We start from the raw sequence: 26340 nt of genomic DNA on the forward strand, positions 1-26340 counted from the left end.
TCCAATACTCAACACATAACTATACACCAAACCACATATTTCAACTACACAACTCCACAATCCACAACGTACCTCCAATCCACACCATATAGTGGCACCACCTGAGCACCAAACTTCACTCACCACCACCATTTTAAATCAGCGCACCACCTAAGCATCACCTAAACATCACCTAAGCATCACGTCAGCCTGTCCTCGGTATATGGCATCTGTTGATTCTCCCCTATTGTCCGTCCGCTGCTCGTGTTCTAATTAAATTACAGTTTTACAAACTCCACTCCCCCGTTATTTATGTCCCGCTCCCCCATAACAAAAACAATTATAACAAACAAGCATGAGAACATGCAGGAAGAAGTTGCCAGCAGTGCAAGTACAAGAAAACTAGAAGACATTTTTTTATGTTAACATCTTTTTTTAATCAGGTTATTCAGTTGTATATAATGTTGTCTTGGTTTGAATAAAGGTAAATAAAAAACTTAACACTTTTTATTATAACTTTTCCACATGATGCACAGCAGCCACAATGCTCTACAACATAGCCAAAAGTTCTGGCTAAACACAAGGTCTCAAAGGCGAGATCTATTGGCTATGCCAATAATTGTTCTTTTTTTTCTGCCAGAATCCTGATAAAGTGGCACCAGTTCATACACGTGAAAAATTGGGCATGCAACTGTTAAAATCATGACACACATTTCTTGAGACATTTAAAATACACAGTAAAGTAGCAAGGAGGACACATTTCTAAAACTGGGGCATGAAATGGGAAACTGTCAGTTAAAGTGCAACAAATTGTGAAAATAGGCACACTCGAACATTACCGCAGAGCCTCTAAATAGACACAAAGTCATATATGCCTTATCCGGGTCTCAGTGGTTGACAATGTATCATCTGTAATATACCAAACTAATGCCAAACAATGGTTGGGGATCAATGGATTCAGTAATTCGTAGTACATGTAGGGATTAAGAATCATAGAAGGAGACCTGAATGATAAAATGAGAACTTTAAAAGTCAATCAAGGGGCTATATGTGTAGCCAATGAGGAGCACAAACCAACAAAAAGATAATAGGAAAGTGGTTTAGGAGGCAAAATAGGAAAACAACGGCAACCTATGGTGTGATCTGATTTCTAGTATGTGGCCCTAATGACACCTATAGGATTTAGGAGTACATTAATAATTTGAATAAGGTTAACAAAAATAAGATGGCAATTCAAATTCTTCCAGATTCCTGGGAAAAACATCTCAAGCAGTGCTTTGTTATAAAAATGCAGCGATTGTTGAGCTTTCAACAAATTCTAGCCCTGATTCCAGCCCGCAATTTGATGCAATCCAGGTTGTGAGTCTGATTGAGGGCTGCAGATTAAATGGTGCCCAGGGCAGAAAAGTGCACCAGCTGCCGTTTAAGGTAAGTACAGATAACTGGAACTTTATCAAATCCTGTTACTTAGTCATTACTTTTTTACTTGAATACTGCCCAATCATGGTAGTTGCCAAAACAAAAAGGAATACACTACAATTGCTCCAGTCATCCCCTCATAGCCCTGCTGGAAATAGAGGTAAAATACTATGCCAATGAGCTACTGGAAGAGCTTTCTGGTAGGTGGAAAATAATCAACTATTGCCCTGATATCAGATGAGCAGTCAATCAGTTCACACCAACTCTGACTATCTGCATACTCTCTCAATGTTCATATATGGTAGAATTAATTTGACCAAAGTACCTGCATGCCAGCTTTGCTAGATTTACAGGTCACATTTGGTGAGTTGAGAGGGGTCTATTATCAATTCACCAAACCAAAGTTATCCCACTATTATTGATAGCCATTCAGGCCCTTTATTCTAATACATGGGTCGGAATTAGCTTGGTCTGTAGGGAATTGTATCTTGTAAGATCAACTCAAATCAGACACTGAAACAACAGTGCGTGTTGCACACCCTCTATTTAATTTATAACTATCAGATATGGGGCCTTGCATGAGTAAGGTCAATAGTCATCTCACCAGACTAGGGTGCAAGTAGGCCGTGACCTTACAATATGCCACAGATTTCATAATTCTCATTACAATGCACAATGGGCTCCAAAAGGTTATTAAACTCCCTGGAGAAATATTGAAAAAAGTAGATGTTGGAAGTTACCATTGAAAAGACCAAGGTCAAGGTGCCTGGACACAAGTTTCCTTTCAGCAACACTAACGCTGGTCAGTGATACTTTGAAGGCAACAAATTGAAATCTATTATTAACTACACATATTTAGGGGTTGGCTTCCATGGAGAGGGAGGAGCATCAATGTAACCTTGCTGCAAGGAAATCAATGCCTTAACCTTGCAAAAACCTAAAAGACCATTCATTTTTACCTAAGTTAAAGTAATTAAAGGTAACTTAATGCCGATCTTGACATACATTGTTGAGTTTTTTCATGAAAACCTCTGCACTAGCTGGATGTTGCCTACTGTAGCCAATAAAGGATACTTTTTCGATTATCACACTCAATGAGGCAGTCTCAAGAGAGACCTGAGTTCAGCTTAGTAAACGAATACAAGATCAATCATCCAATCAGGTTTCAATGCAACTACTCACTCATAAGGGTCTCAAGGCGCTGAGGTGGGTTGGGGTGGATGTGCACGTAACCCCTGCTACCCTGGAGAAGAGTGTTGGTGCTCGTCTTTTAAAAATGGTTAAATTGGCTTATTCCTAATTGCTATATTTGCATGTAAGTCCCTAGTATTATGGTGTAGAAAGTGCACCCAGACCTGGAAGTTAAATACCACTTGGAAACTAGAGCAACTAATGTGCCATTCATTATGGTGGTAGTAAAACAATGACTTAAGGCTGGTCTCTGTAGCCTGACTGCTACAGTGTGAACTGTCAAAATAAACCTTTTTTACAGGTAAAGACTTCCCTTTTAAATATTAGTAAGTCATCCCTATATAAGCCATGTAGCCCACAAGGTATGGTACTTGGGATGTGTGGGGGGGGGGGGAGGGGGAATGGCAGCCAAGATGGTAGCTTGGGATCTCCTCTCTGGTATTACATTTGTAATTTCCCAGTGGCATGAGAGGATTACTGATGTGGCTGATGCAGTCCAAGTGACCCCCGAAACTGTTAAACTTAATTGATCTGAGCCTCACATACTGCGGACTCTATCAATCTCAGCACTTTCGATGTAGAGCATACTATAAGCCATGCATGCCTGGTCAAGGAACTGCTTCTTTGCCTGTGGACCGGGTTCCACGCGACCACATTACTCCCCCTGCTTTGTTGACGGCAGTGGGAGTGAGTCCCCTAAGACACAGCATGACTGGCAAGGCCGCCATATACAAAGTATCACACCTTTGGAGGTGGTAGCCCTGGTCCAGCGGTACAGATTGCGAGGCAGCACTTTTAGGCAACAGTGGGCTGTCGTGAACATTGGATGCTGCTCCAACAGAGCTTGCAGGATATAAACTTTTTGACGTTCCCAACTTTGCCGAACATGAAGTACGCTGCATAACTACTGTGGCAGTTTCTATATCCCTCATGAACTCACTGCATGGCTGGGCGATGCCTGTAGCTACCATTCTGCTACCAATGCTGAGAACGGCAAAGTTCAGCATCATTGAAGAACTGTGTGTGAGCAGTGTGGCATGTTTCTACAGTGAAAACATCCAAAAGTGATACTCCTGTGCCTCAAAATGGGCAAAGCTGACAGACTAAACTCATGCTTGAAAGAAGCCACTAAGATACATGGAGCAGGAACTACCAAATAAAGAGGCTTCCCGCTCTGAACGTCCTGCTGCAAGAACAGAAGATATGAAAATCCTTTTCTTGGAATTTAAGCACAATAGATCAAACATAAGACATGGTTATGTAATGGCTGGATCAAATGAGTGAGAGTCTAAATGGAAGACACTATGCTTGGCAAAGTGGACCAACACTTTTCTAACTTGGAGGAGCAAAATCTACAAATCTCTCCATTAATCGACTCACCAAAAAGCTGGCTGTCACCGGTGTCAAATATAAATATATGGAGGTGCGCTCAGTGCTCAACAATTAGACATATATTTTTTGTTTGCAGTTTTATATAGCACAAACTTGACCCGAAAGTATTGGAGCGCTTGAGCTCATGAGTACCAGTTGTGCTAAAGACCAATGCATCCATTTTTAGGCAAGGATAGATCAAGGGCCTGGTTATGATTTTTCTTTTTTTTTTTATTAGAAGACAAAGAAAAAAAATACATGCGACAATCCCGCACAACTTCCCTCGCATGGGGCAATCATATAGATGAGCGACCAGAAGCATGCTGCAGATAGAACTACCCACGTGTAGCCCGTAGGAACCTGCCATAGTAGGAGCATAAAGTTCCCCTCAGTCCTCAGTAGCGCCTCATAGGGTCTATAATCGAATCAAGGTGGGTGGCTACGAGTGCAGAAGGCAGCAAAAGAACATGAGCAATATTTATTGTGTTAGGCCTCTTGTCGCTTCAGCTATTGACCAGGCGTCACAAACAAAGAACCCCTTGAACATTCCCCCTCCCGTTCCCTCCCCCCCCCCCAGTGGTGGTGGCAACATTCATAATCATTAATTCAATCATTCGTTATGTTCACACCTGGAATAAGTGGAGCGCATGTACCATGGACGGGCAAACTGCTGATGGCAGCCCTTTAGAGAGAAAGCGGACCATGGGGCCCCAGCAGAACATGAAATTCTTGAAATCTCCCAAAAAGATATCAGCCATGCGCTCCAAACTCAACAACCGCCCATAGTCTTGCATGCCACTGGGAGATCGCCGGGGCTCCCGGTTTCTTCCAGGCTGCAGCTAGCATAAGCTTGGCAGCACCAAGACACAGCCACAGTATTTTTTTGTCTGCTCTAGTCTGATGTTCGAGATCCGGGTCCCGAAGGCCCAGCAGAATGTGAGCCATCGAGTCCGCAATCGGGTATCCTAGTAGCTCCTTAATCTGGTTATGACTTTGTTGGTGCAAATGCCAACCAGGTACTCTGCCCAGTAGTCGGCTTTCTCACCTGCCCTGTTTCAACATTACCGTGGTGCTGGTGCTTACACGATGGAGAGCGAAGTAGGAGTGCAATGCAGGCCACACAACACACTGCTTGACAAATCCAGACGGTTGTTAGTGGCCAGTCGGTGGTGTGTTTTAAAAAATGAAAATGCCTGCTGTATGTAGCCACAGTATCATCCACCCCGACGGCATTGGTTTGCTTCCAATATCCAGCTGTGTTATGACCTGAGGGCACATATGCAAGAAAGGAAGTACCCTGCGAAAATCATCAGACAGGCAAAAAAGAGGGCACTTAATACCCCCAGGAGTGCCTTGTTGGAAGTAAATCAGAAAAAGAAAGACAACTGCATTCCGGTCGTGATGACCGTGGGGAAGTGTGGCTCAACGGTTAGAGGCGGCAGACCTGGAGGCAGAGGTCGGCCCGGGACCAGGGTTCAATTCCCGACGCGGCCGGGTGCAGGACCAATGTCAGCGGGCCCGATAAATCTCACCTCGGTGCCACTCTAACCATGGGGTCCCACGCTGCAACTCTGGGCAATAGCATGCTTAATCTCCACTCCGGCCCAATCACCACCGGGGATGCTTGGCTGCACCTTGGGGATGCCCAGTAAAGGGACCATCTCACAGGGGAAGCCAGGACGGGTTCCCCAGTGGTACAGCGCTGGGACGCCCCAGGGTAACCACGCGCTCTATAAATCCAACATTCATTCATTCATTCAACGACTCCTTGTTGGGGAAAACATGGCGGCAGTCGGCTGACTGCAGCAGTGCTCCGCTCCGTCTCGCCCCCGGATGCCTGGCCGGTAGCTGTGCAGACTTCGACTCGCTTACTTTATTAAGGAATACAAGACTATTTTGCTTATTTGAGCACCTTTTGCAGACTTAATTTTTCTACTTCGTGTGAAAAAAATCTCGCTCCTACCTCGATGTGCCTGGTTCCCAGCGCAAGGCGCAGCGCTCAGGAGGGAGGACGCGGCAGACACGGCAGTTCAATCAGCTGCGGCGGAGGCGAACGAGGCAAACGAGGAGGTGAACGCCCTTCTCGTGCTGAGCTCTCACCTGCGCTGCAACGGTGGAAACAAGACGCCCTGGAGCTCTGCAGAGTGAGACGGATTCAATGTCTTCTCGGAGCTGCCAGCGCTAACGGAGCCTCTCACATAAATAAGCTGACATTTGGAGTTAGCGTTTCACCGGGCAATAAATCAGACGGCGGTTTTGTCTTCCCGTACACAAGTGCTTCACAAAAGGGCGGGTCCAACGAATTTTCTGCAATCTCTACAGTAAGTGAAAACAGCGTTAATGAGGTGATAAACAGCAGAAGTTATTGCACGTCCCCAAGCTTAACTTTGGCACACATGAGTGCTGCAGAGTCTGCTAGGAAGTTAAGAGGTAAGAGCGTAGTAAAGGGTTTAGTGGGGACCAGCGTATCCCGTAAAAAGAAAGTAAAAAGCGCATTGCAAGATATTGAAGAAGAGGCTGATAAGAAGGTTTCTGAGCTAGGAAAAAGCCCACAATCCGGCGCAAAACCATATTCAGATCAGGAAACATCCTCTTATCTTTCGACTGAGGTTAAAGCAAAAAGGGGAAGGAAACGTTCCACAGCGAAACCCACTACTGCTCCCATTCCCAGAATTACCCCATCTCTGCGCTCATATTTCAAGGTGGTCCCTCAAATCTTGAACCTTGGAAAAGATCAATCCCAATCTAGTAACAATATTTCCAAACCCGGTTCAGAGACCATGGAAACCAAAGGGAAAGTTTTGTCCCCCGAGACCTTAGCCAACCTAGTAGATAATCAAACTGCTACTATCGACTTGTCTCATACATTACAATCAGAGGAGTGTCCACTTAATGAGGTTGAGGTAGAGAGTTCAACGCTTAAAAATACAGCGGACCAAGCTACAATAAACTCTGAAATGTTAAAGGCAGTGGATGAAACGTTATTACCCATTCCTCCAGCAGATGGCAGTAAGGATCCCATCGAAATCCCTAATATTAACATTGAAGATAACTTTGAGGCTGGAATATTTTCTGAAACTCCTTTGAAAACACTTCAAGAATTAATTGATGCAGTTGGATCATGTGTAGAAACTATATCCGTAGCCTCAGTACAAACAATGTTTGCGGCATTATCAGCAGAGATTAAGCAAGGCTTTGCTGAGTCAGCCTCTAATCAGAGAGAGATAAGGAGCTTTTGCGAGTCTCTTGATGAGAGATTAGGCAATCTGACGTTGAGAACTCAAGCTTTGGAGGAAACAGTTGGCCAAATATCGATGAGAGCCGAGGGCACCACGGAAGATATCGCAAAATAAGGAAAGAAGATCAAGCCCTCTCAGAGAGAATGGAGATCTTAGAAAACAAAGTGAGGCGTAGTAACATACGCATCCTGAATGTTCCTGAGGGGAGCGAAGGTTCGGATATTAAGCGTTACATAATCACTCTACTAAAGGAAACTTTAAATCTTTCTCAATCCAAAAAAAAAAAAAAAACAGGGAATAAAAGGGGTAAAGTTAGGGAGTGGGAAAAAAACAACAATTATACTCGCATTTAAGATAAACATAAAGTGTAAAGGCGAGTCACACTATAAATATGGAAGGCACGTGGTGGCGAGATGGGGAAGAGCTAGGGGCACTTACTTCCGGAAATTTTCCAGTTGGTGAGTACGGGGTTTTCCCAGGGTGGGGAAGGGAGGAGGGGAGGGTATGGGGGGGTAGGGGGGCACAACCACACTTCTAAAAATGAGCTCCAATCTTTTTGTGTAAATAAGTTTTTGAAAGCTATGTTTTTCATTCATCTTAAGCCAAACAGCAATAATCTGCTTGAATTGTCCAATCTTTTCTTCTTACTGTCAGTTCTAACGAATAACTTAAATTTACAACTTAATGAGTAAACTTAAAATATTATCCTGGAATGTTAATGGTCTCCGCACCAAACCTCGTGCTAATAAAATCATGCAATATCTTCGAGATATCGATGCGGGAATCATTATCCTCCAGGAGACTCACTTAATTGAAAGTGAGATACTCGAGTTGGTTCGAAGGAATAGATGGATAGAATCCTCGATTTCAACAACACAAGGTTCTAATACACGGGGGGTCTCGATTTTTTTCAAAAAATCAGTTACATTTAAGATAAAACAGCAGAAAGTAGACACTGGAGGGAGATGGGCTATTGTAGCAATAGAACTAGGAGACACCAAGTTAACACTTGTGGGATATTATGGCCCAAATATAGATGACCCCTCAGTATTGGAAACCCTTTTTAACCATTTGCTTAGTTTCCCAGACCCGGTGATTATAGCGGGGGATTTCAACATAACTTTGAACCCACTTCTGGATAAATCCCCTAATAGTAGGCAGAAAATCATTTCTAAATCCAGAAATTGTCTGCTAGGTTTAATGAACCAATACGACTATATTGACATCTGGCGGTTCAGAGAGGGTCAAAGGCAAGAATTCTCATTTAGGAACTGGAAATATAGACATAGATCCAGAATTGACTTCATTCTCACTAGTAGAGCTCTAGCTGAAGACATTACTTCAATACAATACACTCCAATGCATCTCTCTGACCATTCTGCAGTTGAGTTAGAACTAAAACTGGCTACGACACCTCTTACAAAAATATGGTCCTTTGACAGATCTCTACTCTCTTCAATAGAGGATATTGAATTTTTACAATCAGAAAGAAGATACTTCTTTAGTACCAACAAAGATACAGCCTCAATAGGAATAATTTGGGACGCGTTTAAGTGTACATTAAGAGGTCTCATTAAAAATAAAGTAGCCTATCGTAGAAGACAGTATACAGACGAAATTACCTCCATTGAAAGTAACATTTTGACAGTACAGAACGATATAGACAACACTGCTCCTATAGATAATCACATCCTTGCCGCAAAACACGCAGAATTGGATAGGCTGAAGCTTTCATTATCTGCAATTTTGGAGAAACGGGTCATACAGAGATGGGAGGCAAGTAAACTCTCGCATTTCCAATATGGGGAGGGGGCAGGAAAATTACTTGCCTGGAAAACAAAATCTGATCGGGTCCGTAACAACATATCTTCAGTCACATCAGCGGGGGGCACCTTTTCCAGGGATGAGGAAATCAGAGCAGTTTTCAGAAATTTTTTTCAATCTATATATCAGGACGACCTTAAGCCTAATCAGAATGAAATAATTAATTGGCTCGAGGGTATATCTCTTCCATCGTTAACAACAGAACAGTCCTGTTCTTTGGACGGGGAAATAACCATAACGGAGGTAGAGGAGGCCATAAAGAAAGCAAAGAGGGGAAAGGCTGTAGGCACTGATGGTTTGCCTTGTGAAATTTACAAAAAACTTATCTCAGAGGTTTCACCAGTCCTGGTTACTCTGTTTAACCAAATTCTTAGAGATGGCGAGTTACCACCGGAGTCTTGGAATAATGCCTCTATAACCCTCATCCTGAAGCCTGGTAAACCCGCCTCAGATTGTGGTTCATACAGGCCCATCTCTATACTAAACGCCGATTATAAAATTTTTACATCTATATTAACTAATCGGTTGGGCCGGGTAGCTCCTGATATCATAGCTCCGAACCAAAAGGGGTTTATAAAAGGGAGACAGCTTTGTGAGCTTACGTATGAATTGATTGGTTCAATGGATATTGCTATAAAGGAGGAAATTCCTCTGGTTGTCCTCACTTTGGATGCCACCAAGGCCTTCGACAGGGTGAATTGGTTGTACCTGTCGGAGGCCTTGAGGAGGTTCAACGTGGGGGACAGATTTCGGAGGACGATAAATCTTCTATATCGTAGTCCATCTGCTTCACTGCTGATTAATGGAGGCTTGACAGAGCCCTTCAAGGTCATGAGAGGAACCAGACAGGGTTGTCCCCTGTCTCCCCTTCTCTTTGATGTATATATAGAACCATTCGCTCAAACTCTCAGAGACAGTATACTCATTAAACCTTTTGTTTATGGTGGCTGGGATAAGAAAGTGGCACTTTATGCAGATGATATTATGATTTTTTCTACAAGTTATGAAGAAGCATACCCAGAGATAATCGAACAGGCCCTTATATTTGGAAAAGTGTCAGGATATAAAATGAATGCCCTAAAGACAGAGTCAATGTCCTGGAATAGTAATACAACTGATAACAACGGGACATCCAAAAACCAAATTCGTTATCTGGGGGTGAACATAGTTAAGGATATCAACGCGATTGCTTCTCTTAACTTTAACAAAGTAGCTGCAGAGTGTCGGAAACTTATGAGAGATTGGTCTCATCTTCCGCTCTCTGTTTTGGGTAAGGTTAATTTGGTGAAGATGAGTATCTTACCGAAAGTTTCTTTTCTGTTTAATTCAATTCCACTTTTTTTTTATCCAAAACTAATCTCAAAACTACAGAGCGCGATCACCAGCTTTATTTGGAATAGTAAAAGTCCCAGAATTTCGTGGAAAAAAATTAGGCGTCGTAGGGAGAAGGGAGGGCTGGCTGGCCCAGACCTTCAAATATACGCATGGGCGTTTCAGCTATCGCACATGCGTATGTTGCTTAAAACCCCTACATCTACAGGGATGGGCCCTCTTTTTTCCATATTATTGGAATGCGAAGGAGTTAGTCAAGTTGGTTTTTTGTTTAAGTTTGGCGACCCCAAATTCTTTAAGAAGATAAAATTGAAAGTTCTAAAAGGGATTGTATCTACTTGGTACAAAGTTAGGCAAGCGATAAAGATTGGCTATTACTCAGCGAAGGCTCCGATATGGAACCTACCCGCTCCTCCCTTATGGACAATAGATGCCCTTAATAATCCGCTAATAGAAGCTGGTATCAATAGTTGGGATGACTTGTTTATGGATGGGACTTTACTCCCATGGGACTATCTAATTAATAAAGTAGGCCCACGTCTGTCGAGATTTAAATATATCCAGATTTCCAGCTGGGCACAGTCATATAAAGAGCAGCCAACGCGAAGTAACAAGCAGCCTAAAGGCGGTTTTAGCGATTTGGTAACTTGCCTATTAGACAGCCCAGTGGCAAAGAAAGAAATATCGCGTTGGTACAATAAAATATTAGATGAAATAGATGTCAACTTTCCGCTACCGACAACACTGTGGGCAGAACTAATGCCAGGCTTAGATGTGGAAGAGCTTTGGACTGCTTCTTGTTCATTGCTTTGGGACCTAGTTAAACCTTCGTGGCTTCGTAGGAACCACCTTTTTACCATACATAGGGCATACTATTCTCCCCATAGGTTAACTAAGTTCTCATTAACAGGTCCAGTCTTATGTCCTAGATGCGGGTTAATTGCAGCCTCGGATATACATATGTTTTTAGAATGTCCAAATCTATCGGAATATTGGGAAGCTATTAGGAATAAGCTATCACAATCTTTGGGTGAACATGTCTCTATAGACCTCGCTCTTGTTATCTTTGGTCTGAAAAGTAAAACCTGTAACGCAGCAACCAAATTGATATTTTATTCCATTCTAGCGGCACGTAGGGAGATATGTAGACATTGGAAAGATGTTCAACCACCTACAGTACATGAATGGCGAACATCACTCCTTCAAATTTCCAAACTAGATCTAGCCAGGGTAGGAAATCCGAATAGCAGAGCGTTCTGGGCCATGCTTGGATAGCCGCGACTACGCCTGGGTTTTTTTTTTTTTTTTTTTTTTTCCCCCAGGTCCTATGATTAATGTGCGCATTGCCTATCTTAGCTAGCAAGACTAACAGTCTTGGTACTAAAGGGGTCTCGATAATTAGGGCACTATCAACTAAGGTACCGCCTAAAGCAGGTTTAAGCTTGGTCAGTGTATATGGTGCTGATGGGAACTGGCCTCTCTTCTCGTTGTATAAATTCCCCTACCAGCTATAAGCTGAGTTAGCACAGTACATGACCAGTCGGCTTATTGCTCTGTGGTGTTTTTTTTCTTGGTTTTGATAGATTGGAGCTATGCACACAAATGAGGATAAAAAAAAAAAAAAAAACATTCATTCATTCATTCATTCTATGACCCTCTGGCAACCAGGATTAGGTAGTGGATCCGCAAACATTGGTCGCTGCTTTCAAACAAAGAATTCAAAATACCCCCCCCCCCCGAGGTTTGCTTTTAAAAGATCGAGCAACCTCAAGGATAAGTTGTTGCACACTCGGGCACCACCTACAAAAGACATGTGAGTAAGTTCTATCCCTAAAGGACATTTTCCGTGTGGGACATGCTCTGTATGCCCCTTAACTAAGAGAACAACCAGTGTGACTTTAAGATCAGGCAAAGAGTGGTTTTTGGGACAGTTTAGCAACTGTAACACGACTAATGTGGTGTACAGGTTGCAATGTGAGTGTGGGCTGCAACATATAGCCCTAACCACAAGAAAAATAAAAACAAGGATTCAGGGACACCTTAGCACGATAAGAAAGGGCAAATTAACCACAAAACTAGTCCAGCATTGCCATACCACCAGACATGGATTCACCTGGACAGTCCTTGAAAAAGTGGTGGGCGATCCCCAGAGCGTGGAAAGACTGTTGATATCTAAAGAGGTGAGATGGATTTTCCAAGAGAAAAGTGAAAAACTGGGATTAAACGAACTTTTGGAATGCAATAAAGTGCATTAATGATCACGTATTTCCTCCATTGCCAGTATGAACTTTATTTTAAAAATCTGTTTTGAATCTGTCATGCCTTTACCACAACAGTACAATTTGGCTTTTCGTTATTGATATTGGTGAAGGTGTTAAATGCAATACTTGTTCCCTTGTTTCCTTGTATGCCCCCACAGCATTCGTATCTGGGAACTTTTCCCCCATTTACCATGTGGGTTTGAGGCAAGGTACTACTATAGTTGTTTGCTAAACAGCCGTAATGAAAGATATGTGACAACAAACTACACTTTTGGTCTAATAATACCATTTTTAAACATCTGTACAGCACCTGCATCCTTTAAGTAACAAGCTAGTCCAGGGTGGAGTTGTAAATAAACACAATCTAAGATGGCCACCACAGTACACTTGCAGACCCCCTTCTGTTTTAGCTTTGCATCTTTTTAATATGTGAGAATCAGCAGCAAGATAATAGCAGAAGCACGTGGGGACAGTTGCACCCGTTTTAAAAATAATAAGAGCTATGCTGAGTTCTAAAAATTGAGTGAGCTGTAACAATATAAATAAATAAATAACGAGATCTTGCCATCATTTATAATCACTTAAGCAGGTACACCCAGTAATGAGAAATTGCACGATCGATATATACACATTACCGAGCGAAATACTGCAAGTTTAAAGATCTCAGACGCGTCCTCTCGCGTAAGCGGGTGCGTACGGTATGTGGAATTGAAATCAATGAGGAGTTTCCCTATCCAAAATGGCAGACGCGTCCTCTAGCGTAAGTAGGCGCGTCCCCAACGGGATTCCAAACGGAGATAGCGTTTTAAGAACAACGTAAGTTCTCCAAGGATTAACAGGCGGAGTAAACATGCGTGGGTCCCCTAAGATTGGTAAGGAGAGAGGGGGGTGTCCAGCACAATCCAGGTAGATTAAGAGCATGGTCAGGACAGCAGCATGGGGCTTTACCGCATTTTCATGCATTGTAGGTATCTACCTTATAGATATGTTTTTATATGTTTTTTGCAGTCAGAAAACGACAGGAGACTTTGGACGACTCACAGGAGGGGTTGTGCCTTTGTTTTAATTCTTTCCTTACGGCCGGTAGGAGTCACCTTGGCATCGTAGGGGTAAATATGAGAAGCTTTGTGCTTGTTTCTGTACAGCTGGTACGTCTGATTGAATTCAAGTTTTATGGGCATGTTGTGAGGATGTTATATGTTTTTTTTTTTTTACAGTTGTGAATAATGGCGTGTCCAGCACTGATGCAGTGGCAAGAAAATTAATGCCCTGAAGAAATTGCCTACAGTATACAAGGCAATGAAACATGTTGGCGTGTGGTTTGTGGTTAAATAATTAATAGCCACTCCCTGTTTTTTAAATAGATAGGCTGCAGGAAGAAATAGAATAAAGGTCGCAATCACGTGCAGCTCCCTATCTTTTCGCATTTTACTGTTTGTTTTGTTTGTTGAGTGTTTTTACACTGTTTTCCACAGCAGTTTAATTGCATTTACACATTTATGTTGTTGGGACACATTTCTTTAAAGCTTGATGACTGCCGATGATGAGAACAGGGCTACACTGGTGAGTACCTACCAGGTTCCCCGTTGGTGGTTCGCCCGTGAGGGGTCATCTTGCTTTCTCACATTTTTTTCACAGTACACATTACTGTCTGTTGTCTATTAATCACGACTGTCCTAGAAGGGATGGAGGCTTTTTAAAGTTGGCGTGGTAACAGTGTACACTCTACCCCATAGACCTTTAAGAAAGGGGAAATAGTTGTAAATGACTGCAACACATTGTACATTTGTTGAGGAAGTATAAAACACTGCCTATGTGGACCAGGTCATTATTGTTTGCATGACCATATCCAAATATCTCTTCCCTTTGTAGGATTTTCAGTTTTTTATACATACTTTATATATTTTTCAAATCTCCGTTTAAGCCTTTTAAAGAAATCCCTTTCTATTTCTTTTCTTTTAAAGTCCACTTTTTACAGCTATCACTACTGGCTTCTGTCTATCAAACATCTGTTTCCCGATAGAATAGTTCTCAGGCTGGGCCCTACTTCTGACCAGCAGAACCTTGACCAGATGAGTAACAGGCGCTTCATACCCCTGATGCTCACAGGCAATATCTATCTACCTTAGTAGTGGAAAGGCGGGATTTTCGATCTCCTATTTAATCACTCTAGATCTAAATCCCCAATCAGGTCGACTGAATCTTTGTTGCCTGTCATTGAGTAAAAGTAATCTACTACCAAGTTAATCAAACCAATAATTTGGCACGACTCTGAAGAACCACTTACCACCATTCAGTTTTAAAGATTTTATTATAAAGCCAAAGTTAACTGGATATACAAACATCTCAATAAAAGGTTCATCAGATATACTGGCACTAAAACGAACATAAATTCTCTGAATGATCTTAAGCGACAGAAAAATATTACCAGAACAAGCTCAAGGATCAGCAAATTCACAAGAATGGACACTAGTTGTAACTTAAGTGTCATTTACAGAAAGGAAAGAAACAGGTTAGACTGTCCCTACACTAGACTAAGTGACATCCCTACTTAACAGAATCTTTAGGTTAAAAAGGTGTCAGCCGTGGTGACTTCCAAAGAAGTTCACTCACTCTTTCTTAGTCTTGGGTGAAAATCTGTGTATTGCAGTCATGCCCTCTCTGCCTACCCATCCGCTCTCTAAGGGTCCTCAGGCCATCTGCTCTAACTCCTCCCCAGGGTGCTGTCCCTAATACAAAATCACAATCGTAATTGGAACGCCCCTCTGAGACGCCCCTCTGAGACGCCCCTCACGTACACATCTCACGTGGTCTCGGTTCTGGCTTTTTCCATGATGATACTCCTTTGGGCCTCTTGTTAGCGTTGACCTTGCTTCCCAGGCTTTTTCTCCGGCTCGCTGGTACCCCCCAGAACATTCCTGAACCCTCCTCCAGGCCTGTGCCAGTCTCCCCGGACAGAGCTCTATTCATCACGCTCTTGATTGGAACCCCCGCACACCTGCAGACAGACACCCACAACTTGGGCCCCAAATTCCAGGCTTCACTTATCTGTTCAGGCCATAAAACTTCGAACAGAATTGGTAATTTATTCTTAACGAGACTCGACTTTAACTAACACGTGCAGATCAAAGGAGCCACTTTATCTTTCCAGGCCTACTAAATTTCCTGCAGTGGCTTACACTCAGTGAACCCTTATTTCTTTAAACTAAAACAATTCTATTTAATACACTCTGGTTATATGAAATACTTATACAAACATGATTTCTAACGCATGATTAATAATATTCAAAATAACAATGGAAGTAATAATCTGTTATGTGTGAACTGCAAAGCATGTTTTCGTTCTTCATACATTGCCATGAGGCCTGCGTTTCTACGTTTAGCAGCATTACATTTTCTTCAGTAGCAGCTACATAACATGGAATCTGATTAACACTTCTAACATTTCTAAACATTTCCACGCATTTCTACATTAGTTCCACACTCTATATATACGTTTTCTATATTAACTAAACACTCATGAGTATATGCGGTTATATATTTTCAACACTTTTAGATACTTTAACTGAATTTGTGCAACTGGGTTGTACCTAGAGTGCACTTATATATTTTATTCAAATTGCGCTCTCTCAGTAGGATGACTGAATTTCTGGATGTGACTCCTTCTTTATTAATTTTGGGTCTGCCATGGGGTCTGCCATGGAAGAGTCTTAAACCTTATGTTTGTCCTTCAGCGTAAGTGTCAGGTGTGTAACTCAACTGCTTAATCTATAGAAGGGTCTGATCTTCCTTCTTGCATTCAAGACAGACGTCAGCTTCTCGGGTCAAACTTCAGGGTGCTTCTGAGGCTGAAGATAGGGCAGATTCTCAGGCAGTTCCTAACACTTTGATCCATCATTACCATCTCCAGATGGATAGTGGTGATGAATTGGAATTTATTTCTAGAGTATTATCTTTTGCACCTTTTTGCAATTTATAACTTAATTGCATGTCTATTTGCAGTATCTAGTTTCTCATACTGTTTATTTTAGTCTATTATCTATCTATCTATCTATCTATCTATCTATCTATCTATCTATCTATCTATCTATCTATCTATCTATCTATCTATCTGCATCTCGTACAGAGGAAGACAAGGAAGTGGTCCCTGAGCGTAGTGACCCAATTAATTATTAGTAATCTGTATTACTACTGGCAACACTTTCCTCGTTCAATTTCATAAACTGGCATCCCTCCCACCCAGTATTCTGGCTACCACCTGGATTCATTGGTTTGTAGGCTGGAGAGTGTAGTTTCGGACTGTATCCGTTTCATGATTACTCCCAAAATTAGGAAGATGTTTTTTTTAAAAAGGAAGAGAGACTGAGATTCTAATTTTAGTAAATGGTGTAAAACCACTAAACCTTATTAGAACTATTGGACTGGTCTTGTGCAAACATATGTGTTTACTGCATTCATTGACTGTCAAACATTTTCCTTCAAGATAAAAAAAGTACTTGAAAGACCTCTTAGATTCAGCAATCCAATTTTAGTAAATGAGTTTTTCATCCAACAGATGCTGCCTCAGTGAGATTGAGCATTCAAAATGACTTTGCAATTCATGGGGTCAGCCTTCTTCTTCGTATGTCTGCTCTTTTTGTTATTTTCAATGTACCCTCCTCCCAGCCCCACCACAAGCACGATACTTGAAGTACAACAGTGGTCAGATTACTGTTAGTTTGTTTCTCATTTTATGCTTGTATTACTTTAGATGAGACATGTTCAGCACATTTCACTCAATGTAACAAATGAGCATTACAAAAAAATTGATTGGCGTAATTACTTACTTAGAAGAACAACTGTTTCAGTGTTTCACTAGCATTAAATGTCACTAAATATATTTAAATCAATAAAAAAATCAATTTCAATTTGTGAAAGGTGACTTGCTGCTCTGCGTTACTTTTTCTTAAATATGCCCCGTTTGCAGTACAGCAGCAAGGTTCCCTCTCTTTATCGTTTCCAGAGCCCTTAGACTCCTGTATTGATTATCTTGCATGGCAGCTAACCTCTGCTCCTGCTCTCTCATGGATCTTTGCAACCTATTTGACCTATACCATTGGTACAATCTCACTAACCCCCACAGTATGATTATGCAAATCATTATTATGATGATAGGCTTCAGAATGTACCATATGATACTTTTCCCTAGATTGGCGAACCAACCTCCAACTTTACCCATTCCATGACCCACTTTTTCCCACACCTTTACTCTTGTCAAGTCTTCAGTTTCTTGGTGGATCTCAGTAATATTCTGTATACCCTTCTCAAGAGGTTTTGAATTGTCTGGAATGTAAGTGCAACATTCCTGGACCTTCAAAGCCTTACAGACTCCGCCCTCTTTGGCTAACAGGACATCTAGAGCAAGGCGGTTTTGAAGAACCATTGCCCTTATCGATTGCATCTCTCCTTCCACCAGCATCAATGATCTAGCAGTATTGGCAGATAATCTATCTACAACTGTTGCTAATCTCCTAATCTTGACATCATTAAGTATCAATCCTAGAAGAGGGAACATAGCGCCGAATACATCTCCAACTACCTCGGCATCACCTACATCCCTCCTCCCTCTGGCTTGAGCTTTTCCCTCAATGATCTCCAAATCTTTGGCATGGTAAATTTTGGGGAAGACAATTGCCAAATAACATGAGCCATACCAATTGTCGGGTAGCTTCACGTAGGCGTTTCTTCCACATACAAAATACACATTAGGAATCACTTGCATTTCCTTTAAGAAGTCTTTCGTGTAATATTCTAATTGGAAGGTATGTTCACAACTGACTTCTCCCACAAACACATTTTCATAATAGGTTTTACCTCTGTGTATACATAACTTCCCTTTCTGTGTTCGATCTAACGCTATTGGACCGTTACTACCCTTCCTCTTGTGTGCCTTCTCCTCTTCGGTCCAATCTGTTTTCCATTGCCCTGACATTTTCAAAATCTTTTGCCTCCTGTAACGGTCATCCACTTGCCCTATAAACTTCTTCTCAATTTCTGACACTTTGCAAGTCAGATTATTTCAACGAGCATGTGAAGTATCTAGGGTATTCCCAGGAATAAAGAATTTCGCCAATCTATCTTCACTCTTGTAATAGTCCCATTTATTCATCTGTTTGTAGTTCGGGACTTCTGGTAACACTGAATCGTAATTTGAAAAATAATATTCAAAGCTATCTCGTCCATAAAATATACTAAGCAGTAGACTACATGAAATTCCATAAGTCAATGGAAGGTGATGATACCTGATACCTTCGTCTACAGAAGCTGGCAATTTCATACACACATAGCAGTCCTTCGCCTCCATAGCGTCAATGTATTCATACAGTAGTTTGGCATAAGCGTTTGATTTAAAGTTGCCCTGTGACTCATCTACATGTAATCTACGAGCTTCTGCTGCTAGCAACGCTTTCTCCTGAATTGCATTGTCCTCCTTTTTACTAGCAATAGTAGGTTTTGATGTCACTTCAACCTTTGCTTCTGTAGCTTCCGTTTCGTTTTCATGTCCTAATATATATGATACAGTAACTACTAAAACTATAAGGAGAATAACTCCTGCTAAAAGTGTACCTATTATGCATTTCGTTTTGCGATCGAGTTGCCGGCCTCCATGTTTCTCAGACAGTGTAGTTTCTTAGTCTCTTTTTCAAAGCAAGGTTCTTTCTCTTTAATTTCCTCTGCAGTCTCTTTTTGCTCATTCAGTCTTTTGAACCACACTGTAGGAAGCTTGCAATCTCTTTTTGCAATCAGTCTTTTGCATCGCAACAACAGACAACCCTAGCCCTTCTCCGTCAACTAAATGAAAGTCCCTAAATTTTCTCTTCTTCCACTTGGCGCTAGGTTATCTTCTCAATCTTGTTTATTTACAAAGTCTTTAGGTGTCTACGATGATCCGTGTTCCGACGGCTCTAATCGCATATTCTAACAATTCTAAACGAAGGATGGTTTCCTCATGTGCTGGTACTGGATGACCCAAAGTCGGAAATTCCAATCTGTTCAATACCAGTTCTCTAATTCTGCTCAAATACGGAGGGATGGGGATAGTGAATGTTAGCAACCCTTCAGTCTCAACTCCAGGTACCAACAATCTCACTTCCAACGTTATGATTGGTTCAAGGCTGGTCACTGTCACTTCCCTCACCCTCCCGGATTTCTGCGCATAAGACATCTGCTGCCAGGTAGGTCCACTCAGGGGTGGCGTATCTTCTGCAGGGCACACGCACTCTCCTTGTTCTCCTCGGACCTTCCGCTTCTGAGCTCTGTGCACCTTCGTCCAAGTCTGAGTCCTCGGATATGGGAGCAAGGGTTCTCTCTGGAGTTGACCTTAGGCTCGGCCTCCTTCTTCTTTCAGGCCAACTGGTCTCTTCACGCCTTGATATCCTGCTCCTTGTCCTCACACTCGACTCTTGATCACTTGCAGCTTGATCAGTGTCTGTTTCGTATTCACAGCTATTTTCTCCTTCTGTGGCAATGTCAGTTTCACTGTCGTCTTGCCCTTCTTCCACTTGGTCCGACGCGCTCCCAGCTTCCTCCGACACCCCCACAGCTTGGATGGCCCCCTCTATGGCTTCTTCGTCCACGGCTGGATTCTCATCCGAGAGAGGAGCTGTTTCTTCCAGGGGTGCTGGAACTCTCCGCGTATGGGAGGCGTGAATCCAGTTGGGCAGCCCTCCGACCTTAACAGCAGTATTCGATGTTAGGATGATCTGGTAGGGCCCTCGCCAACGCACGTCTAAACAATTCTTTCTGACGTGTTTCTTCACCACGACCCAATCCCCAGGGCACAGGTCGTGGCACAAGTCTTGGGATGATGGGATTTCAGCAGCCTGCACCTGAAGAGACACAGAATGAATGGCGTCAGAGAGTCCCTTACAATAGTCCAGGATCAGATCATCTGTGATATTCAACAACGCTGCAGTTGGCACTGATGGCAGTCTCATAGCCCTCCCCATTAACACTTCATGTGGAGAGAGTCCTGTCCTTCTGTCTGGTGTGTTACGTATGCTCATAAGGACCAGTGGCAGGGCATCAGGCCAACTTAAGGATGTTGATGAACAAACTTTGGCAATTCGGGACTTTATTGTGCCATTGATCTGCTCCACAATTCCCGAAGCTTCTGGTCGATAGCTACAATGCAATTTCTGGTCTATATTCTGGGCCGAGCAGAGCATCTTCACAATTTCGCTGTTGAAATGTGTTCCCCTATCTGATTCCAAAGAGGCCGGCACCCCGAAGCGCGGTATTAACTCCCTAAGCAATAACTTTGCTACTGTGAGTGTGTCACACCTGCGTGTAGGGTAAGCCTCGACCCATCTGGAAAATATGCAGACAACCACCAGAACGTATCGAAGGCGGTTGCATCTTGGCATTTCAATGAAGTCTAGTTGCATCCGATTGAACGGACCCCATCCTGCAGTTTCCCATGTCTTTTTCTCAAAGTCTGTTGCGTTTTCTTGTATGACTTTTAACTCATCCCAAGTATCTACAGTTTCTAACAACATGGTTAATTCTGTCTTTTCCTGTATCCCTCCCACTTCCACTTCTGTGAAAGAGTATCCTTGCTCTGCACAATAACGTGCAACTTCGTCCGCATACCGGTTTCCCTGTGATAAAAAATCTGTATTTTTTGTATGAGCTGTACATTTGACAACGACAATTGCTGCCGGACCTTGTAATGCTTCCAACAATAGGCGTACAAATTCCCCATTTCGGATAGGTGAGCCTGAAGAGGTCATGTAACCTCTCTGAGACCACAATTGTCCGTAGTCATGAACTACCCCGAAACCATATTGGCTATCGGTGTAAATGGTGACTCGAATTTTGCTACCTGCTAAACAGGCACGTGTCAATGCAATGATTCAGCTACCTGAGCGGAGTGTACTCCTTCCAGGCAAGCGGCTTCCACAACTCTTGAAATGGTACAAACAGCATAAGCTGCTCTCAACTGACCGATATCATCCCTTACACATGAGCCATCAACAAAGAAAATTTCATCGGGGTCAGTCAATGGCTCATCCCCGATATCTGGTCTCGGTTTGGTGCATAGTTCAGTCACATCAAGGCAATCGTGATCTTCACATTCATCATCTTCTATATCATTTGGAAGTGGCATCAAAGTGGCAGGATTCAAAACATAGCATCTCTTAAGGGTCACGTTCTCTGCAGCAAGAATGACTTGCTCGTAGCGCGTGAGCCTGCTATTTGTCAGATGCTGTGTCTTGGTCCTGGTCATTAACAGTTCCACAGAATGAGGTACATACACCACTAACTGGTGTCCCATAACGATATTCTCACACCTTTCAATGCTGACACCCGTTGCAGCAACGGATTTGAGACATCCGGGCAACGCTGCGGCTACTGGGTCTAAAGTAGCCGAGAAATATGCAACTGGTCTACGGGCATTTCCATGGATTTGAACCAAAACTGACAAAGCACAACCTTCTCTTTCACAGCAGTAAAGCAAGAATGGTTTATCGTAGTCCGGCATTCCCAGAGCAGGAGCACGACACAAGTCCTCTCTCAGCTGCAAGAATGCCATCAAACAGTCCTTGTCCCATGGTACCGGATCACTCACCTCCTTGTGCGTCAGTTTTTGTAAGGGTTTTGCTTTCAGGGAAAAGTTAGCTATCCACTGTCGGCAATACCCAACCATTCCTAGAAACATCCTGACTTCTCTTTGTGTCGTTGGCGAGTTCATTTTCATGATCGCCTCTATCCTGTCTGGTGACACCTTCCATTTCCCTTTTTCAATTCTGTGACCCAAGTACTGGACTTCTGTCAAACAGTACTGTAACTTGCTCGGGACACCTTGTGTCCGTTCTCAGCTAAATGATTCAACAAGGTGATGGTGTCTATCTTACAAGCTTCCTCAGTCTCTGACGCAACAAGTAGGTCGTCTATGTACTGGACTAGAACCGAGTTCTGTGGCAGTACTAGACTTTCGAGATTTTTCTTCAGCAGCTGGTTAAAAATCGATGGGCTTTCTGTATACCCCTGTGGGATACGACACCATGTTAATACGCGATTTTCCATCTTAAAAGCGAAAAGAAATTGGCTCTCCTCATCTAATGGGATTGAAAAGAAGGCCTGGCAAAGGTCTATCACTGTGAACCACTCAGCTTGGAATGGTATCTGAAACAATATCACTGATGGATTCGGTACCACTGGACAACATGAAACAACTATGTTATTAATCTTTCGAAGGTCCTGCACTATTCTGAATTTCCCACGAGGTTTCTGTAAACCCATAATCGGGGAGTTACATGGACTACCCACGATTTCTTTCAGTATTCCTTGCTTTATCATGGAGTCAATCACTGGCTTTATTCCTGCTATCGTCTCTGGGGTCAACTTGTATTGGGGTGTTCTCGGATATTCAACATTCGGTTTTACCATGATTTTCACTGGTTCCACCCCTTTGATCAGTCCTATATCTTCCCCAGTGAAATCCCACACTTCTGATGACACCGCACCTCTTAAGTCCCATGGAAGCTCCTCCACCGTCAAGGTGGGATACAGCTCCACGCACATCTGGGAATTTGCAACTTTAAAGTCGGCATCATCATCGTTAGTCTGTACCTCTACTCCCTGAGGTGTGTAGTATATCGTACAATTTAGTTTGCACAATAAGTCTCTTCCCAACAGACACACAGGGCTAGAGTCACAGACCACAAACTGATGCTCATCGCTGTATTTCCCTATTTTCACTAGTACTGGTTCTGTCAGAGGGTTAGCCATTCTCCTGTTTGCAACTCCTACCACTTGTATTGTTTCCCCTGACATTGGCAGACCTGGAATCACTGCTGATCTCAGAGTGGATCGAGTGGCCCCCATGTCCACCAAAAAGGTCGTAGGACATCCTGCCACTTCAGCCTCCACGTATGGTCCCCTTTGGACCACCTCTAGAACTGCCCCGAGGGTACAGTCCTCCTCTCTATCCACCCGCTGTCCAGTTAGAGGATCAACATAGTAACACTCTTCTCCTCCTACAAATAGAGGCATTTGTCTATAGGTCTTTCCCCCTGCTGAAATTCTAGGTGGTTGAGGGAACTGAGCTCGAGGAGCCGGGGTCCCCCCTTTGACCACCTTTCCTTTGTATACCGCTGTCCCCTTTTTCGGACTGCTTTGAACCTCTTCCTCCTCTATTTCTAATTCTCCATTTTCAAGATTATAGGGGCACTCGCGTTTCCAATGTCCCACCTGGTTACACTGGTGACACCTGGTCGTCTTTTTCAATGTCGCAATGTCTAACCTAGGTCTCGAATTGGAATTTTCCTCACTGTCCCTATTCTGGTTATTTTGTCTCCTACCCATGGTCCCTGTTCCCTGTTGCTGCTGTCCACCCTTTCCAGCCGACTGCATCTGCACCATCATCAGCTTCTCCTTAAGTTTCTTGGCTTTGGAATCTATCTCATCACTGCAGTACCTTGTGTATCTCAAAATGTCATCTAATGGTTTGTTTTGCCAACAAATCAAATGTTGCTGAATCATCAAGCAAATATCAGGTCTCAATCCCAAGACAAATTTCGATACAAACTGTCCTATTTCTTTAGGATCCATTACATCTAGTCCACTGTATTGTTTGAACGCCTTCAATAATCTCTCATAATATTCATGTACTGTCTCTTTGGGTTCTTGCCTGGTTCGATCTATTCTGACCCAATCTATGTCCTGCAGTGGCACCTTATCTTTCAGCCAAGTCATTACCCTTTCATATTTTTCCATGACTTTTTCTGACGGTCCATTAGTCTGAGCATCCCTCTCCGGTTCAGATGTGGGCCATTCAACACTAACCTTACATGCTGTCCACAGGTCTCCTGGTACTACGATGTCAAACAGGGTGTTCAGGTCGACCCACAATACCTTAGAGATTTTTACAAACCTCTCTACCTGCTTATACCACTCCACAGGATTCTCTCTCAGCTTAGGAAAAGAATTTGTAAATGCAGCTAAATCTCCCCTACTCCATGGCACATGCACATAGCTCCCATTCGCTATTTCTCGCAAAGGGAAAGCTTCCATTCTCTGTAGCCCTCCCTCTGGGGACATCCCAATTGTGCTCCGTCTAACGGTTCCTTTCTTGGACCACCTTTCTTCCCACTTATCCAGATCCCTCCATGTCCTTATCCCTGTAATCAGTTCTCTGATGTGTGTTTTTAATCCGATTGTTCTCCTTTCTTCGAGGTCCTGATCTGAATAATGCAACCTATGGTTACCCTGTAATGCCTTTGTTCTCGACAAGTCCACCATGTACTTGTCTGCTAATTCAGATAGTTTCTCATGTACTGCTCTCGCTTTCCGAGTAATATCCTTTGCTATAAACAGTACCTCATCTTGTTCGTACATGTCAATCCTCTCCAAGGGCAACGTTCCATCTATTATTTCATCTAAATCCGACTTTAAACTGGTTACATCGAGCCTTCTTGCTTTTACCTCGGCTCTCAGTATGTCTTTCTTAGGGTGTCCATTGACATCTCTCCCATCCCAGCTCCGAGTCCTACGCCTAGGCTCAGGTGAATTATGGGGAGTCCTCCCATGTTCCCATCTTTCTAGGTCCCATGCTCTTCCATCTTCCCTTGGCGTGTGGTGAAACACTGCTCGGTTTCCCACGGTCCCACTTTGTCTGTTCTGCTCATTTTCTCTGAATGCATGATAGGACCTTCCATTGTCCTCTCTGTTTTCACAACTCCCTTGCTGCCTAGTATCACTCAACACATGATAGGACCCTTCACAACTCCCCATGTTCCCGCGATCCCAATGTTGTCTATTATCGCCAGGTGCATGGTGAGTGCACTTAAAGCTATCCCGGTACTCTGGTGTCCTTCGGTCTCCCTCACTTTGAATGAGACCAGACACCCTTCCACATTCTGCACTTCTATGCTCTTGCTCCTGTCCGTTTCCATTAGGGAATGGCATGTAACCCCTCTATTCTCTTTACTCTTGTCGTCGCACTCCTGACCGCTTTCGCTATCCCCACAGTGAGACAATGTTCTATCAGCTCGATTTCCCCATTCAGCTTCCACTCCTGACCTGTTACTCTGGGTTCCCGTGCTGGTATCCCACTTTCTCAGGTCAGCCCTCAATTCCTTAAAGGACTTCGGTCGTGGTCCCCTCAGATCCATCGGTCCTCTCTGACCCCCCTGATCTATTATGGGATCGCCCGTTTGACTTAATGGGGTGCTCCAATCTCGAGGTCCTGTCAACTGCCTTTGAGAATTAATCATGTTGTTCCTATTCTCCATTTCTGCTCTCTCCCTGTCCAACCGTGCCTGTTCCTCTTCCCGTGCTTTCTCTGGGTCATAAATCGACACTATAGGACCTATAGTAACAGGTACTTGGAGAGCGTCTGGCAATTGGTAGGACTTAGCATGCTCCATTTCTGGCACCTTTTGTACCACAAACCTTCCGACTACTCTCTGTACTGGACTAGGCTGAGATATTTCCTCACCTTTGGTGTATCCTCTATCTGCTATTGGAGGTGGTCTATTTTACCCTGTACCAGCCCCGTCCCCCCTTTGGAGCTCGGGACCTTCCATCTCTCTATTGTACGGATGTGGTCTGCCCATTAATAACCTATTTATCAGGCTGTCTTCTGTCTCGCTCTCATCATCCTCCATTAGTGGTTTCTTTTCTCCTGTGACTTCTATCACTGGGTACAGTTTCTCTACTTCGATTCTCTGCACTCTCGA

Source organism: Lissotriton vulgaris, unplaced genomic scaffold (assembly GCF_964263255.1).
Source record: "Lissotriton vulgaris unplaced genomic scaffold, aLisVul1.2 SCAFFOLD_2003, whole genome shotgun sequence".
In the NCBI taxonomy this organism is placed as follows: domain Eukaryota; kingdom Metazoa; phylum Chordata; class Amphibia; order Caudata; family Salamandridae; genus Lissotriton; species Lissotriton vulgaris.